The sequence below is a fragment of the Ambystoma mexicanum genome, chromosome 3p (assembly GCF_040938575.1).
Source record: "Ambystoma mexicanum isolate Mex_15411 chromosome 3p, UKY_AmexF1_1, whole genome shotgun sequence".
In the NCBI taxonomy this organism is placed as follows: Eukaryota; Metazoa; Chordata; class Amphibia; order Caudata; family Ambystomatidae; genus Ambystoma; species Ambystoma mexicanum.
Genome location: NC_090925.1, coordinates 1182008089 through 1182024928, shown reverse-complemented (window position 1 = coordinate 1182024928; position 16840 = coordinate 1182008089). Strand labels below are relative to the sequence as shown.

General features: G+C 38.7%; 1 protein-coding gene across 8 annotated transcripts in view; it reads right to left on the bottom strand.

Annotated features, from left to right (window-relative positions):
- SLC25A48 (solute carrier family 25 member 48) overlaps positions 1-16840 on the bottom strand; it is a 317472-nt gene that overhangs the window by 106953 nt on the left and 193679 nt on the right. The gene's annotated exons all lie outside the window — the stretch shown is intronic.

Here is a 16840-nt window from a genome sequence, read left to right as displayed (position 1 = left end):
CTGATGTAGACGTAAAATGAAAAGTACTTTGAAGACAGAGGAGGCACGCTTCGCGAAGATGTTAACTCCACTTCGTGCCCCTTCAAAGTACTTGAAAAAAGGACAGAGTGAGAAATTAAGGAGAAAAAGTGTCACTACTTGCTGTTACCCCTTCCCAAACCGCCCCATGTAAAATAAACACCATAATCATCAATTTCATAAACAAAAACGTATGGCAACATTAATCATTGTAAAATGTACATTGTTTGCAATTACATTTGTGAAAGTGTCAAGGTTTGCTGGCAGAATACCAGAGATGGAGTTATATTACATGGAAACATTATTGTGCACCTTTAGAACATGTTACAGATTAGCAACTGTACTCGCTGCATAGATATGTGTGTATTCAGTTGGCAATGGGTCTGAAACCCGAAATCGCAAACTTGTGAGGCTTCATCCTTCAAAGATCAAGAGAATAAAAACATTTTAGTAGAGGAATGATAATACCTACTGCTTACTAAGGAGGAAATTTACATGTTTTATTTAAGATGTATAAATGGTCATTACTTGTGTATTAAATCACATTTGTTGACTTAAGGTAAGGGAATTTTCTATATCTAACTGGTCAGCATTTTTTTTTTTAATAGTTGATGAGTTTTTTGTGCTTTTATTAGAAAAAAGTAAACACATTTGTATAAGATATGCATTTTCATATGACTTTGCAAAATCGGCACGTTACAGACAGATTACAGATTACACCTCGCCTTTTATAATACGTGGGTCCTATTCAAACCTGAACATCATTTTTCCGGTTCAGTCTAGTACTAAAACTCCTTAAAAAATGACAGTAATCCCAAGCTTCCTTTTGTCCTCCAACTAACCATTCACCCCTAAATGTCCTATCCCCATTCACTACACACAGATGACCTGGCCCTTGACAATTTACTACCTACAAATAACACCTTAAGTTTGACCGAGGAATGCTAAAATTCACATCCCTAGCTTAAAGATACATCGCCAAAGCCTTAACATACTCTCATAGAGGTTTGATTCATCGGATCTTGGGCTCTGCCTTCTGGATAAAGTACATGTCCAAGTGTCACTGTCAAACCACATTGAACTAATTAACTTTCGGACTGCACTCATGAAGACCTCAGGTAACAAACCCTATCCCTAGACTGTTCTTGTACATCCAAATGGACATGAATAATTATTGCTGTGCTTGTATTCCTTTTCTCTTCCCTATGCGTCTGTATGTCTCATATCACTAATTTGTATTCAATTTCTTTTGAAATTACATGACAGATTGTAATATTCATGTTATCTTCATTTATGATTTAATTAATTTGTGGTTCTTATTTATGTTGCATATATATATATTTGTTTTCAATATATGATAATGGACTTGTGTAAAACCGTTCCCCTTCTCTACACTTTGGTTTTTGTTTTTGATTCATGCTAATGCATCAATGATTTTGTTAAACGATTCATATGTGATGTTATAACTCAGCCTCAGAAGAAGAGCAGTGGCTCGGAACACTTGTTAGGCTGACCTTCAGTTTAATAAATCACATGCAATGATAAATGATACATTATATTGACATGTGCGCAGTGTGAATGTATCTACTCATACTTGGGTTTTACATTGTGGAGTATTAGGCAATATACCCACACCATACACTCACCTGCTGCCTGTCAGGTATAGATTATAGTACAAGCGCTAGGGTCTCTAGTCTTTTTTGCCAAAGTTCTGTTTGTTGTAAGTTGTTTTCCAGTTTGTTCGATCAGAACTTTGACAGTGATCACATACATGTGAATGCTAATCAAAGTCATCTGAATTTGAAAAACTATTTGCACAATGGCAAGTCATGCCTTTAAATTGATAATCATATAATTGAATTTAAAATCTGCTGCTGCGTGATTCAGTTGCACTGTTACTTGCACAGATGTGTAAGGAGAGAGGCACCCAGAGCAATTCTCCAAAATGGCAGTCCTTTTCAGGATTCCCTTTAGGGATGGGGTGGTTTTGCAGACTCCCTCCTTCCTCTCCCAACACCATGCTTGCTTGCGATTTGCTAGAGCCACACCGGTTGTTGCTGAAAGCAGAACAACCAGAGAAAGATTACTGATGTTTTGAAAGTAAGGGTGTTGTTCTTTTTTTAATATGAAAAATGAGAAAGAGAGAAGTAGCAACAAAGCCATCCCCTTCTCAAGTGGAGGCCAGACTGGTATTTGTAGACATGTGTTATCATCACGTGTGTCCTGAAGGAATATTGACATCACACTGCAGGTTCACTGTGCATACGAGGGAAGTGAGGAGGATACAGACAGACTTTGCAGAGGAGAGATAGGATTTTGACAGATGTTGCAACTGAACAGAGGACCAGGTTGTCAGAATTACTACCATTTGGCATTTTCTATTGTTGGATCATTATCAGTGTTTGTGCACACCGCAACATATGTGCAAGACCACAATACTAGCAACCACTATGTGGTGCGCACGGAAAATTAAACATTGCCCTGGTGTTCACAGCAGAAATAGATCATTGGTATTTGTAAAGGTATGGAGTTAGTCTTTATTCTTTGAATTTCATGGTTGAATTTGTAGTAGTATACAGTGTGTGTGTACCTTATTATTATTCCCACTTTGTACACTTTAGCTTTAGTATTAGTCAGATTGGATTGACCTTAACTCTTCATTTAACTCTTCATTAGGACAGGCCTTTTTAACTATAATTTCAGTATTCTTTTGGGAGGAGTACAATGTATAACATGTAAGTGTATGTAGTATAACTGAATGTAGTCAGTGTTTGCCATAGGAGTTATTAGCATATGAGTGTATGACATATGAGCCATGTGCTTCAAATTTACTACATGTACACAATGGTTTTCATACATATATTAGTGTACATATACGAAATGTACATCTTTTACATGCAAGTTGTACATTGACTCCAAGTGTGTGTCATAATAGCATGTGTTGTAAGACCATGTTGCGTAAATGTTTATAGCATAAGAGCAAGTTGTGTAACAGGCACTGTGTGTGTTGTAAGTGTGTCTGTCATAAGTGTGTGTGTGTTGTAAGTGTGTGTGTCATGCATGCATGTTGTGAGAACAGGTGTGGTGGAGCAACTGTCATGTTTTCTTAGTAGCATATGCCATAGGGGTGAATGTTGCAAGACCTTGGGTCGTAAGGACATGTTTTGTAAGTAGCAGTGACGCAAAAGTGTGTTGTGAGTGTCAAAGTTGTGAGTGTCATAAGTGGAAGTGTCATAAGAGCATATATCGATAGACTGTGTGGTTTTACGGCGTATAAGTGATTGGTGCTTACATTGTGGTTTGTGAGTATATGGCATATAAGAAAAAGGTTATACAATCCATATATCCTATATATCTCCTATACATATGATAACTTACATTACAACTGAGTTTGACTTTCATGTGAAGTTTCAATAAGTACAAGAGGCGTATATGAGTTTTAGAGTTTGTACCTATACACAATTTATATCAACTGAAAACTGACATGAAAGTTAGGCCTGACTTTAACGTGAGTATTCATAGGTATGTTAGCTATCATCTATGAAATGTTCATCTCTCACACATACAAGTAGAGCTTGTATGAAAAATGAATATTCATTCTGATCAAGTATTGTATGCCTCCTGTACATTTGAAAGCTCATATTAAAGTGAGCTTTAACTTTGATGTGAGTTTCCAATATGTACAAGAGGCGTATATGAGTTTGTCCATTCAAACCTGTACGCAATTTACATCCCATGAACACTCACATCACAGTCCTGACTTTGATGTGATTTTATTTTCATAAGTATAGTAGCATACGTGTGTATAATGTACATATTCTACATAACTGTGTATATTTTATGATGAAAACACATATAGATTCTGACTGTGGAATGTACATATCCTGCATGTACATGTACAGTGTGTTTAGAAGATGTACACTCATTCTGAGTGTATCATATTATTGTAACAACACAGTGTATGTGTAATAAGGGTGTGCTTTAAAAGCATGTGTGTTGAGAGTGTGTTTCATGTATGTGTCTCAAAGTATCATGTGTTATAGAAGTTTGTGTCATTCAAGCCTGTGCTGTACAGGAGTGTGCCATAAGAGTCTGTTTCATAAATGAGAGTCTTGTAAGTGTGAGTGTCATAAGAGTGCATCTCATAAGAGCATGTGTTGTAAAATAAGTGTTTCATACGACTGAGATGTAAGGCGCATACGTATGTGCATGCACGTTTTACATAACATCTGTACATTGATTCAGAGCATGTGTAATGTGCATATTCTACATGTACATTTTATACAGACGCTGAACATCCACTTACAGCATGTGTGTCATGTACATATTCTACATGTACATGTGCAGGTGGTATAGCAAGAGTGGTTGCTGAGTGGGCTGTCTTGCTGTCTCCCACGCTGCTCCTGTGTCCTGTCTCCTGTGCAAAGATCGATTTTGGATTGGACTTTGTTTGCTTCTGTGGAACTGGAACTTTGGTACAAATTGTTTTTAAAAGGGTCTACTAAGGAATTGATTGACTTTATTCAGTGAATAGTGGCTCATTTTTCTTATTTTTTCTGTTTTTCCATAGTACATTGTGTAACCAGTCCATGTCATTGGCGATTTTTGGGTCATTTCTCGACTTCCTGCCTGCCCCTTTCCCAGCAACCTCTTCAAAACCATCAACGCTGCGCGTTTAGCGCGCGCGTTTAGCAAGAGTGGTTGCTGAGTGGGCTGTCTTGCTGTCTCGCGTGCAAGCGTGCTGCGGCTGTTTTCTCGCTCTGCCTAATTAGTTGATCACCAACATATTATGTCAACTACGGTCAGTAAAAAATTTAAATTAACATCAGGCATGCCTGTAATTAATCCTGGCCAATTATTTAATTTAGAAATGGCAGCGAACAAAATTAATACTAGACTAAACCGCAAAAAGCATAATCTCCAGCGCTCAATATCACTTTCATCTGACATTTGTTTGTATTATTCCCAAGACACCCTGTCCAACCTAGAGAGTGGGTCTAATGTGCGTGTGTTAACCAGTCCTCCGCCACCTTTGACCCCAATACAATCATTATGTTCGGAGACTGGGTTAGAGAGCGTGTTGGCTGAGGCCAGTGTGAGTGATAGTTCTGGACCTTTGTCCATTACTAGCACACATGTAAAATCCATTGGTGTTGTCGAAGTCGAAAATATGAATGAAATCCCTAGTACATTGATTGTTGCTGATGTGCATGTAACCCCCAATCTTTCAAGCGAAGTGACTGATTTGACTCTTGTGACAGCCTGTACTCTGGATGATCCTCAGGGTGGTGGAGAGTCCCGGCCCCAGGTTGATGTGTGCACGCAGCCAATGTTGGAGCCCTTTTGTTGCTTAGTGGCAGCCCAACATTGTTTGTGTGCTGCCCATGAGGAGCTTGTTCGACCAGGGGAAATTGATGAGGAAGTCATGGAATTTGTGAACACTTCGGGAGGACCGAGCTCTCCCTTAGCTGATGTTATGTACATTTGTTCAAATACTGGGGATCTAATTCAATTACAGCCAGATAATACAATGGGGCCAGAAAACCAGGTAAGCAATTCTGGAGGAGGGGTGAAGCCTACTGAAAATTGTCATCAAACCCCCCCAGACAATAATCAAATGTCTAACTCCAATTGTATTGATGAATCGCCCTCTTTCATTGCTCCGACTCCTCGAAGGACAAGGTTTGAGGAACCCCATCGAGAGTCTGACTTTTTCATTAATAAGAACTGCTCCAAGCGGTTTTCTTTTCCAGAAGCCCCGGCGCTTAATAATACTCTTAGCGCCATGAATACTGCGTTGCTTGCATTAGCGAAGCTTTATGAAGTACTAGATGGTAAGCTCAATCATCAAACCATCTTACTAGAGCAATGCAGTAATGGTATAGCGGTGCTTTCACAAAAACCGCCTGTCGAGCAAGTGACCTTGTGGTCCAATGTTGAGACTGTTCAAGGCTATCGGCCTGAGTCATGTAGCATAATGAATGCTGATTGTATACAAGTGTGTGTACTGTCTGAAACAGAAAATAACCGAAGTCTGTGTGAGGTAGATCCCAATGGTTGTAATCAACCAGCCGGGCAAATGGTTGCCGAATCTGATCCATCTATATCCAATAGAGATACAGTACAAAACAATCTCAGCAAATGTATTGATAGCATAGTTACCCATGACCCTGATGGCCAGATCAAGGAGAAAGAGACCTTACCTACCACAGTATTGCCAAACAATACATTCTTTTAATCTAAACCTATTACGATGAATCTAACTAAAACATCGGCGGTAGTTACTGACCCGCTGCCCACTGCCTCCAGAAAACTATTTACGAAAGGCAGGGGTGCCAGTTCCCAGGTTGCAGGCCGTAAGTTCATCAAAGCCCTTTCTAGACGTAAACAAACTGCAAAACCTGGAAAAGACAATTTGGTAAAATCAGGCCCCAAAGAAGCTATTCAAACCTTCATGCCTTATGGGCCCCTGGACGATTTGGTCACTATTTCAGCTGGCATGGGTGCCCAAGACTCGGCACGGTGCACTAATTCTTCAAAAACATTAAATAATACTGACCCCAGTGATAATAACTTTGATGGTGTAGGACTATGTAATCTGGGACAAGTTGACATACAGACCAGGCCACCCACGGGTGGGAGTGATGGGCTTCTGAGTCAAGTGAATTTAGCGGTACTCAGAGAGGAAATTAGAACATCCATCAAATCATACATGTCAGACATACCCGGGGCTTCTACCGAACCTTTGAACAATGTAAGTTCCATGGTAACTAAGGGTTTTAATGTGGAGAAGACCTCTGCTTTAGTGGAAAATCCAAAAACAGTAATAATTAGTCAAACCCACCTACAAAATGATGTGAATACAAAATTAGGCCCCTTTCTTCCATTGCAAGTTGACTCTTCTGGCCGAACCGAGTTTTCAGCCCTGCCCCGTCAATCAGTAGATGTCTCGGGTGTTTCCTTGCCCCAACAACATGGCATCTCGCAAATACATGAACAGATGTTGCGGCCTGAAGCTGCCATTCAGACCCAGGACATTCGAGATATCATAAAATCTTCGATTGCAGCTTATATCGGCGAAGCCAGCCAAAGTTGCCAAGGGGCTGGAGGTACGCAATTATTGCGTTATCCTGACGTGAGCCAGTTATTAAAGGGTCCGGCGCAGTTGGGCAATCGAATAGCGCAAGGAAATGATATGCCATCAAGCCTTTGTCTCCAGACAAATGCTCAAGCCCACAATATGAATTTCAAGGATGGTAATAAACCACAAGTCAAGTCCAAGTCTAATTGCCTAGTGATCAGATGTCGCGAAGACCCTTATCCCAAATATGTATTAAATCGGGCTAGCATTTTGAACATATGCAGTGAAATCCCGTCCCTGTCTGATATATCATCAACAGATATAACCTTGGTTGAATTTATTAATACAAATGACCCTTCTGAAGCAAGAATCCATCTTCAATCGACAATTGTAATGAATATATTATGGCAATCTAAAACAGTCCTATATGAATTGGGTTTTAATTTGTATCAAGACCCTTTTATAACAAATAATGTGATGGACAAAGCTCAAATCAGGACATATCAATCTACCAAGAATAGAGAATCGAATCAGATTGTAAACTCTGCTCCACGAATGGTGGCATTTCAGGACTACTTTGCTAGATCATAATATAATGCCGGTACAGGTAGCCTACTCTCGTGGAATACGAGAGGACATAAGCATTTATTTGACCTTGCTAGTAGAGATTTGGCAACTTATGATCTGGTAGCCTTACAGGAAACCTGGCTTGTTGACTGCCCCATCTGGACGTCCTATGATGTAATTATAACTCCGGCCATTCAACATCACAGAGGTCGTCCCAGTGGTGGTCTATTGCTTGCAGTCAAGAAAGCTACAGGTTTTGTAAGTGAAAAATTAGTCTCTCCATCCTCATATTTTCAAATTGTTAGACTCCAGAGAGGTGGTGAGCTTTTGGTTATTGTCAACATTTATTGGAGCAGAGGTAATATGACCGCAGAATCTTTTTTTGGGTCACTAAATTCGATTCTCGATCGCCTGACTTTTGAAGGTAACATTTGTCAAACCATCATAGTAGGGGATTAAAATCTCCATTTGTTATCACAAACTTATACTGAACATAATGATGATGAATTAACTTGGACAAATATGATGCACGAGAGAGGATTTGTAATGCTGAATGGTGCCATCGTAGGGGATATCCCTGCTGAGTATACATGGAGTAGAGGGTCACAACGGGCAATACTTGACTATGTTTTTGTCCATAAGACATTTTTAAATTATGTACAATCTATGCAAGTGGTTGCAACCGACCATAATGATCATAATAAGCTAACTATGCGATATTCAAGGTCATCATCTGTAATTTCGCCTATGGTTGAGACCCATCCCTATCCAAATTTTGTAAATAACAGCGGTACGCGAGTGAGATGGAATAGAAATCGACTAAAACAGTTGCATGAGGCCCTGCTTGGGTCTTCTGGGTCAACGGACTGCTATGTTACAGTAATGCACTTGTTTAAGCAGGTAAAACTGCCAGACCTGAGTGTTCGTCATAAACATTGTCATCCCTTTGACCCAATAGTACAGTCTAAGAAAGCTGAATTGCGAAGAGACCTACGTAATTTAAAATGTGTCCCTACAATCCATCGTTTGCTTTTGAAAACAAAATTAAAAGCATCCTATAGAACATGGCTAAAGGGTCAGAGAGCAATGCACTATCAGCAAAATGGGGAAACCATGATGTCCCAGATTATTAAGAAATCCACTAGTGGTATATGGGCTTGTCTAAATGAGGCCACGCATAGAACACAGGATGCTGTTCAAATAAATGCTATTCCAAATGCAATCTGGAAAACTTACTGTGAAAAGCTTTATGCATCGTCCTTCTCGAACTTGATTCCAAAGACATACTCCCTAGGCTGGTCCCATTTTTTTACCATCACCGTCAATGATATACTGATATGTATTAAAAACTTGAGTTGCTCGAGGGCAATAGGCCCGGATGGTCTCCATAATAGCACACTTAAAGATCACCCACAGGAATGGGCAATGATCCTCCATCAGATCTTTAGCAAAGTCATCTCGACAGGGGTCATTCCTAAATCTTGGCAGAAGTCCATCATTCTGCCCATATTTAAGAAAGGGAAGCGTGATGACCCAGCTGCTTACCGCCCCATAGCACTCTTGGATTGTCCTGGGAAAATTTTCGCCCGACTAATCCTGAATAGATTTAACATTTGGTTGGAAGAAAATAACTATCGAGACATCTTCCAAACAGGATTTTTGCCTGGAAATGGGACGACTATAAATGTTATTACCCTTACAAGTATTATTCAGAGGGCTTCCCACCAACACCAGCCACTCTATGCAGCATTTATAGATTTTAAAATGGCGTTTGACGCTGTTCCTCGTGAACTTCTTTTTAAAAAAACTTATGGATAAAAAATGTCCCTGGTCAATTGTCAAGTGGATAATTGACTTACATACAGATACTTCGATACAAATCAAACTTTCTAGTGAGGGACTATTGTCTGACCCAATTAAGACTGCATGTGGGTTGAAACAAGGTTGTTTGCTAGCTTCTGCTTTATTTACTTTTTTTTATCTCAGACATTGGTGTAGACCTCAGTAAAACTGTGGCAGATCCACCCAAAATTAATGGGGTTAATGTTACATATCTACTCTATGCTGATGACATGGTGTTATTCTCAAAGACTCCCAAAGGATTACGGGCACTTTTGTGTGCGTTGGATACCTACACTAAAAAGAACTGTATTTCCTTTAATTTAAGTAAAACAAAGGTTATGCAGTTTGGCAAAAGCATGCAAAGGAAAGCCACCTACAAATGGCCTTTACAAAATGTCAACCTGTCTTCAGTTTCCTCTTACATCTATTTGGGGGTCTTCATAAGTAACTCACCAGATAAGAATGCGAATCATCAACATCTAAAACAGCGTCTAACGACGGCTATATCACAAAGCAGACTAATAAGGAGTAAATATTGTAAGTTTTCAATAGTACCATTATTGGTTTATTATAGACAAAAATTTATTCCGGTAATTCTTTATGGTTCAGAGGCTGTCTTGGGAAAATCATATCAATACTGGGCCATTATGGAAGGATGCTATTGGAAGCGTGTTCTTAACCTCCCATTGTCAGAACCCATTTGCATCCTGCGACACGAGCTAGGACTCCTGTCTTTATATGCCATCTACAAGTGGAGGCTATGCTCGTTGTATCGCAAATGCATATTGAGTGTTAATCAGCCTGGGTTGTTAGGAATGATTGCTATTTACCTTTTAAGATCTGATGATCCATTTGCAGTGTCTTGGAGAAATCAAGCAGAAAAAATCATTATTAATATTGGATTTTCAATGGCACTATTGCTAGGCAATCCCACTAAGGCAAAAAAACGGATATGGGAGGATGACTGGATAAAAACAAGATCTGCATGTCTCCTATACAAAAAGTTTAAGAAAAACCCATTTGCCTTAAAGCGCTATGGGGAAACAGAAAGTTACCTAATGATGTTCCCACATTCCCGACAGCGGGATGATTATTTAAGATTTCGATTAAATATCTGGCCCGTAAAAGAAATTCTGTGCCATCGCAGAATTATCAGAAAAGACGATGCTTTGTGTCGGTTTTGTCAATTAGCCATTGAAACAATGCAACACTTATGTGTTGAATGCCAAGGTTTGCAAGCAAAAAGAATTGTGCATTTTGAACATTTATTTACTGGGTACATGACCATGTCTCAAACACGTTGCTGGTCTCTCCTATTTAATAGTCAGTTGAAAGTTGTTAGATATGCAATATTGAGTTTTTTGTATAGTTTGGGACTTAAAGGCAAAGTTAGTGTGCAAAGTCACACTGAAGGAAGTTCACTAATCAGGTTTTAGTTACAGGATTTATTTTATTACTTGCCTTTTTTGAATGCTCTTATTTTGTCTAAAGTGATTAGGTTTAAATCTGTATCTAATTAGTTTGTTGTTATTAACTATGTAAATCTGCATATGGATGTAATTCTTGTTAATATCAATTTTATTTTTCATAATATGTTCTTTTTTAATTTTAAATACGTTATGTTAATTTTGTATGTTGAAAAATCAAGATATACTTGATTAAAACAACTTTTAAATAAAAAAAAAAAAACAAGCTGTACATACATTTTGAGGCAGTGTCATAGTAGCAGAACAACAAATGGAATAAGTGTATATGTTGTAATTGTGCCGTAAAAACAAGAGTGTGTGTCATGTGTGTGTATCATAGGAGCATGAATCATAGGATCATGATCATATAGGTGTATGATGTAAGAGTGTGTGTGATAGGTTGGAGTGTCATAAGAGTATCTTTGTCGTAACACTGATGTAAGGTATATGAGCATGTACACATAGATTTTATATAGAAGCTGTACATTATTCTGAGCATGTGCAATGTACATATTCTTCATGTAAATATACATTTTTTACATAAGATGTACACTGATTCTGAGCATGTGTAATGTCCAAATTATACATGTACATTGTACATTTACATTTTAAATGTATAAGCTATACATTCTGAACATGTACTTTTTGTATGTAAGATTTACAATCATTCTGAGCATGACTCATAATAGTGTAACAACAAGTGGTGTATGCGTATGTGTTGTAAGTGTATGTTACAAAATCATATGCGGTAAGAGTGTGTTTCATGTGTGTCAGTCATAGGAGTGCGGCATAGGAGCATGCACCATAAGAGCATGTGTCATAAGAAAGTGTGTCTTAAGAGTGTGTGTTGCTATAGTGTGTTCCATAAATGTGAGTGTTGAAAGTGTCGTAAGTGTGAGTGGCATACAAACATGCATAATTTGTATTTTTTGTATTTTTATTTTATTTCTAAAGCACCTTATTCTAAAGCACTGCACACAGTTAAAATTAGACAGTACAACAATAATGGTGAGTTTTATTGGTCGAACAACAATGCTGATAGCCAACAATCAGGGGCAATAAAGAAGGTGATTTTACAAAGAGACACAAAAAAGAGAGTACAGAGAGATAGACCAAAGGGAGAGTGGGAGAGCGTTCCAATGGAGTGCAGTGAGAAGCTGAAAGGACTGAAAGCGGGACTGGGCACAGTGAGGGCAGGGGACATTCAGCCTAAAGAGGGAGGAAGAGCGAAGTGAGCGAGCGGGAGTATAGAAAGTCCCAAGTGCAACAAGATAGGCAGGGGCTAGACCATAAAGAGATTTAAAGACTAAGCAGAGAACATGAAATTTAAGTTGGGAATGGAAGGGTAACCAGCCAAGTGAGACAAGTGATGCTGTAATAGAGTTACGATAGGACAGGAGGCAGAGTACACAAACTGAAGAATGGCAGATGGATTTTAAAGGAGCAAGACGAGATGATGGGAGACCAAAAGGTGTAACAGAACAATAGAAGAGCCGAGAGAAAACAAGAGAACAGATAAGAAGTTTAGTGGCATGGAAAGTAAGAGAAGAGCAAACTTTATGAGTATTATAGAGATGAAGTAACAAGAGCGAGACATGAGAGAAATGTGATGTGTAAAAGAGAGATTGGAGGCAAGGTAAAGACCAAGATTACGTGCAGTAGAAGAGATAGAAAGAGTAGATGGAGGAAAGGAAATAGACGATGGTGAAGGGAGAGAGTGTTTGCAGGGAAGAATAAGACCACAATCTTCCCAGCATTTAAAGTGAGAAAGTGAGAAGCCATCCATGATTTGATTGCGGAAAGACAAGTTGTAAGGGTCTGGTGTATTTCCGAGTGAAGGACGAAAAGGATAGAAAGAGTTGCGTGTCGTAAGAGATGAGAGAGTCCAAAAGAAGAGATAACAGGAGCAAGTAGAGCAGTATATAAAGAAAAGAGAAAACGACGCAAGACTGACCCTTGGGGAACACCATGCTCAAGAGGGAAATGTGAGGAGGTCTTACCATCCCACGAGACAGAAACAGTTCTATTAGACAGACAGATAAGAAGAAACCCAGTAAAGAACAGAACCCCTAAAATGAAATGAGGAGAGAGTTTCCCAATGCAAAGAGTGGTCAACAGTGTCGAAAGCTGCAGATAGATCAAGAAGGATAATAAAGAAGAAGTGTTTAGAATAGCGAGCTGAAAGAAGAGAGTTAAGCACACATTCCAAAGCAGTTTTGGTCGAGTGACAGGGACGAAACCCAGATTGAAACGGTGTAAGAAGAGATATATCATTGACAAAAGAGCAAGTCTGAGAATATACTGGATGCTCTAGAAACTTCGATACATAGGGTAAGAGTGAGATAGGATGGAAATTGGGAACAATAAGAGGATTAACTGAGTTTTTTTTTAGAATGCGAATAATGGTTGCGTGTTTGAAAGCTATGGGAAAGACAGAGGTAGAGAGACACATGTTAAAGAACGAGACAAGAAACAGTATGAGAGACGGATAGATTTTAGCAATAATAACAGATGGAACAAAATCTGCAGGAGCTTCTGTGGGATGAACCTTGACCAACAGAAATAATACATCAGAATCTGAGACAGGAGCAAAGTCAGAGAAGAACGTCGAAAGAGCAGAAGGAAGAGAAAGTACAGTCTTAGAAGAGGATGAGTTTACAATGTCCTGGCACAAGGAGTAGACACCAGTAATAAAGTTGTGGTGTAAGGCATATGAGCATGTGCATGTATATTTTGTATAGAATCCGTACATTGATTCTGAGAGTATTTAAAGTACATATTCTACATGCACATGTACAATTTGAATGGAAGCTGTACATTGATTCTGGGCATGTGGAATGTATATATTCTACATGTGCATGGACATAGCATATAGAAGCTGTACATTGATTCTCAGCAGGTGTCATAATAGCATCATCACATGTGCAATAAATACATGCGTCGTAAGAGTGTGTGTTGTTTATGTGCACCATAAGAGTATGTTTCATAGAAGCATGTGTTGCATGATCATGTGTCATAATAATGTGTGTTTTAAGTGTGAGTGTAGTAAGTGTTTCGTAAGAACATGTGTTGCAGGAGCATGTGGTACACAGAATATGAGCATGAGTTATTACATTTTGTATGGAAGCTGTGCATTGATTCTGAGCATGTTTAATGTGCATATGCTAAATGTACATTTTCTAAATGAATATGCACAGCTTGTATAGAAACTGTACTTTCCTTCTGAGGGTGTGTTTTATTAGTGTAGTATCACGTGGCATACATGTATTTGTTATAAGTATATGTCACAAGAGCATTTGGTGTAAGAGTGCATCTGTCGTGTTTGTATTAGTCCCACATGATATGCCTTCTATGCGTTTGAAACCTCACATTAAAGTGAGCTATAACTTTAATGTGAGTTTTCAGTATGTACAAGAGAAGTATGAATTTTACAGTTCATACTTGTACGCAATTTACATCTCCTGAAAACTGACATTAAGTCAGTCCTGACTGTGAAATTAGTTTTAAGAAGTTTATTTATGAACATGTATGAAATGTACATCTCTCACGTGAACATGTGCAGCTTGGATATAAAATGTACATTCCTTCCACTCTTGTATAATATGCCTCTTATACGTATGCCTTCTCACAGTCAAGTAAGCTTTAACTTTGATGTGAATGTTCAATATGTATAAGAGGATTAAAGGAGTTTTACATTGTGTGTGTGTATACAGTTTAAATCTCCTATAGATCTTATATACATATGAACACTGAAATCAAAGTGAATCCTGACTTTGATGTAAATGTTCATACGTATAGTAGCACACATTACAACATTAACATCTTCTACAATTATGTGTACGGTTTGAATGAAAGATGCCCTTTCATACTGCACACTTGTCACATACAGATAAATATGTTAATATCTAATTTTCATGACTTATTAAGAAAATATATTTACTGAAACTCCTTAGGCAATTCTTCATAACTATCACTATGCCATGTGCTATCTTGGTGGCATTATATCAGTTGCATGGCAGTGCTGTGTGTCCTTCTGCCACATCTCCAAGGGATGATGCCACCTCAGCCCTCGCCCTGACTTAAGTCAAAGTCAGGGTGAGGGGTGGAGTGTTGGAACACTGTGGCTGTCTGTTGACCCAGAAATTGGCTATTTGCCTGCAGCTCCCCTATGCAAGTCAGGCTGACATGCACAGGGGAGCCGGAGGTGGAACAACCCAGTCTCCAGGCTTCCGGATACCACCCTGCATGAAGACAGGAGCAGAAAGATCACCAGAACTTCCTGTTCCTGCCTGCATGGAGGAAGGGGGCTGGAGGCCTGGAAACAGAGCATTATGTCAGACACAATGTGGGAAACAGGTAATACACTTTTTTGTGTGTATGTATAATGTGTGTGTGTATGTAAAGTTTGTATGCTTGTATGATGCCTGGGTGAATGTCATATGTGCATGTATGGATATATGTGTGTGTGCATGTGAATGGTGGGTATTTATGTATGGGTGTGAGTGGAGGTTTGTGAATGCGCTGGGTGGATCTGTTTGTTGAGAATGCAGTGTGAATGAAAGTGAGAGAAAGTGTATGGGTGAGCAAATGGTGGGTAAATGGGTATGAATGTAATCACGTTACGTTTTCACTACTCCATTTTAGATTGCCTAGTTTTTTATACTAATCAGGACTCCATTCCTGTTCAGCTTGTTTATTTGCGTGACAGAACTCCTACATTCTGAGGCACGCCTGCAGCGACAGCGGGATATTTGAGGTCCACACTTTACGTGGGCTCTTCTATTGATTATTCACCGCCATCCACATTCTGGCTAGGTATGTTATTCAATTTTTATATATTTCATACTAATGTCTGTTACTTTTAAACAATGAGCTTGACATTGATCAGGCTCTGTTATTTACAGATTTCTATTATCTTTTTGGGAATTGGCCGTGTCTCTAGGAATTTACTGATACACGAAGACAGTATGTTTACTTATTTTTCCTGCTTCGTCGGATTCTTTGTTTCTGACACTTTCTACACACAAAGGTAACGACTTTTGCATTTCTTCCACACTAGATCGAGAGAGCTTAGGAACTACTAGCTTTTTGTTCCCTATATATTCACTTTAGCTTATGTTTCACCATCCACTTGATAGGTCCCATTAGAGGGATCATTCCACTGAACTATAACATGTTGTACATTTTACTGTCTATTTTACAGGAAGGGGTGTATTAATTGACCTTCAGTTTCTCTCTCAAACATGGACCACATAATTCACCTTATAATGTTGCATGTATTACAACGCATATTATGACATGTTACAACTAACGTCACCAAATATTCTAAATTGTAAAATTGAATATGTTATGAACAATCTATGAATTGTGCCTACAATATTTTCTTTACTGAATTTGTGTTTTTCCTTTTACATTAAGAGTCCAAGTTTGGCCTTATGAAGAAGAGGAGAACTTCCTCGAAATGCGTCGCTATTTAATTTGGACTCAATTTTTCCTCAATTTGAGCTTCATCTTTTGATTCCATTTTGTTTCTATGCACTGTAAATAATTTCTCTCTGAAATATAATTCTTGCTGAAAATAATATAGCTTGGCTATAAATATATATTTGTTTATCTCACACCTCTGTGTCTGACCATATTTGTTAGAAACAAAAATATGTACAATGCCTATAAATCAATTTGAACAACTGTATTGGATTTATCCAAACATTTGAAAGTGTGCAGGGGACGGGAGGGTTCCCAAGTTGAATCCTCTTTCTTTTTACTGTTTATTGTCAGGGTCTTGTGCCATGACCCCAGTTCCTCCCCAGCACCCTAAAACTTATTTAAAATAATCCTCGAATTTCTTTACTAAACTTACTTATAG